This window comes from Chrysochloris asiatica, unplaced genomic scaffold (assembly GCF_000296735.1).
Source record: "Chrysochloris asiatica unplaced genomic scaffold, ChrAsi1.0 scaffold00101, whole genome shotgun sequence".
NCBI lineage: Eukaryota > Metazoa > Chordata > Mammalia > Afrosoricida > Chrysochloridae > Chrysochloris > Chrysochloris asiatica.
This window is the reverse complement of record NW_006408619.1, coordinates 2498773-2501824: the sequence shown is the minus strand read 5'-3', so window position 1 is coordinate 2501824 and position 3052 is coordinate 2498773.

The following is a 3052-nucleotide window of genomic DNA, read 5'->3' as shown; positions in this document are numbered from 1 at the left end:
CTGCGAACCACAAGGTCAGCAGTTCGAAACTACCAGCCGCCGCTCCGCGGGAGAAAGATGAGGTTTTCTGCTCCCGTAAAGATTTACAGCCTCGAAAACCCTGTACAGGGTCGCTATGAGTTGGAACTGACTCCACAGCACATAACGACAATATATATATATATAATTATTATTATTTTTTTTAATTTGAGGGAAATTAGTAAAAGTGAATTTCTTAGGCTTCCTATACTTTCAGGAACATTTGCACCAGTGAATACTGCCTTGGACCTTAAGTTCTGAGCTCAACATTACCAAGAACAATCATGAGTAATGAATGATATTGAATGAAATATTTTAAACCCTCAATAACTGAACCAATTATTGATCACCTATAAGAGAACTGAAGGATCTTTCTATTCCATGGAAGATAATATCACAAAAGAGCTGTCCCATGAAGAGGTGATCTAAAAATGTGTGGCTAAAAATCTAAGAAAAAATGCCATAATGGTGTGCCAGAAATTTTGTCATACAGACATGCTTTTTTATAGAGAGATTCATCAACTTTTCAAAAAGGTAAAACTTGTTTTGACTAAGTATTCAGATCTATACTTTATTTTGGATTTGCACATATTCTTTTTCTTCAAGATTTCTAGTTCCAGGCCCTACAAAACCTGTATCCACCCTGGAGCCCTCCATACACCACGTGCAGATCACCTCAGCAAACTGGGCCTCAATCACAGTAACGCCTTTCTGGTAACTCAGAGGTGTAACCTTTGTTTTTCTTTTCCGGGCCTTCAGCTTTGAGCTTCTAAATGTGGGTTGGATGATGCTTCCTGGCCCATCCCTCACCTCACTGGCCCTTGTTCCTCAGTCTGCCTCTTTGATATCACCACTCCCTTTTGTCTCTTCAGCTTCTTTTCATATACAGGACATATCCAGTCAATCATGTTCTTTCCGAAATTTCATCATTCTGACACATCCTTACCTCAAAAGTTCAAAGTTTTATTGTTCTATGTATAGCAGTAACCTCTTGACTTAGATCTCTGCCTTGTATCTTCACACATATATTTTATTTTCTTGGATTTTACTTTGCTTGTAAAGCTAATATATGCCACCGTTCATACAAACCTGTCTCATGGTGCTAATTCTTTCCCATCCCTTGGATAAACTCACAGACCAGCTCATGGTCAGTCCTCATATTATTAGGTATTGAAAAGCATTTGTTTATGTCTTGTCACAAACAATTTCAGTTCAACAGTTAATATATGTTGTTGTTAAGTGCTGTCAAGTCGGTTCTAACTCACAGCAACCCTGCATAGGGTTTCAGAAGAGCGGCTGGTGAGCTTGAATCGCCAATCTGGTTCAAAGCAACTTTGCAGTCCAGCGCATCAACCCACAGTGCCGCATGGCTATAAAACACTAGTCATTATACAAAGCTGTTTCCCCCTTGTCTTCCCATTTGTTCCCGCTGTAGACTGCTGACCTGCATTGGAAGGGGACTGTGATCTATTGGTCTCTATGTGCCCTGAACTGTTGCACCAAGTTCACAAAGCTATCTTCCATCTAAGTGTGAAGGTGGGAGGGGAAGTAAGGGGCAGGAATTGCTTACTAGACTAATACTTTCCAGAACTGGCACATGTTCATTAAAACTCTCTCCTGATTCCATGTGTTCTTTAGAGACTGGCAGTGGATGATGGTGCCTCACATGTAATTCCTTGTGTAGCCTCTGGTTTCTAGGCATCAGAACATAATTCCCTTCATGTTCCCCGGGCATCCAGAGCTTTTAATTTACCTGCGGCTGGTGACAGCTTCCTTTTCCAGCCAGTTGTCTTGGATCAAAGGATCAAAGAAGACCCAGACAGATGTCTAAACATGATGGTCTACATTTAACCCACAATCTTTACTTACGTATCATACCTTGCCATCCTAAGTCCTTACCCCCATTAGAAGAGCTTACACAGTTTTCACACTTGACCCCATTATGGTACGATTTGGGGACACTATCTTTTCATAAGCCATACAAGGTGCTCTCATACCTCGCACTGGAATATGGCTTCTACTATCCCTTTGCTGTTGTTGTTAAGTGCCGAGGAGTCACTTCTGACTCACAGTGACTGTGTATAGTGTTTCCAAGGAGAGGTTGGTGAGCTTGAACTACTGACCTTGAAGTTCAAACCAACCTTGCACTCTAGCGCATTAACCTGCAGCACCATACCTGGACTCCTTCGGCCTCAGCTGAAACAGAGACAATGCCTTCTGGTTATATTTTTAAAGATTCAAAAGAAGCTTATGTATCATTTCACTCCCCTGTTCACAATCCTTTCTTAGCTCCCCACGGTCCACTGAGCCCAATCCCAAGGCCTTCTATCTGACTTAAAATCCCTCATGCCCTCACTGCCCTCAAGTTCAGGTGTTCTCTAATGATCCTCCTGCTGTATCAGGATAATCTTTCCCTTCACGATGCAACACACATCCCATTTCCTCAGTACCCACCACCATCCACAGAGGAGACTTCAGAGCGTCTATGCTCATTACTGTTCACCTGGCAGAGTGGTACAGTAAAGATGGGACAGACCTGCAACCAGGAGCCCTGGTTCTGTTCCAGTGGACATGGGATTTTGAACAAAAACTCAGTTTCTCTAGCCTCTCATTTTTCTGATGATAGAAATGAGAGGTCACATGACTGTTATGAATATGAAGTAAGTTGGTCTGTGTAAACCATCGATAACACATTGATTGAATTCTCAACATTTAACGTGCAAGTGTGTCTTTCACAAAGAAAATATGGGAGAAGAAGTAGCTCTACTTTCTCAGCATTAATACAGCAAGATGACACTGCTCATTTCCACATTAAATGAGGGATGAATATGAGCAACTTTCTCAACCCAGGACTTTTATCAGTAACTTGGGTAACTCAGCAGTCTTCTGGGATTGTTTTTCTTTGTGGTCAAGGTCTTCTTCCGGGAAAGGTCCTGTGGTGTGTGGTCAGAGAGCCCTGGAGAAAGGGGAGTGATGGGCAGGGTCAGAAGCCTCCTGCTACCACCGCCTGACAGGGATGCTGAGTGGAGTCTAT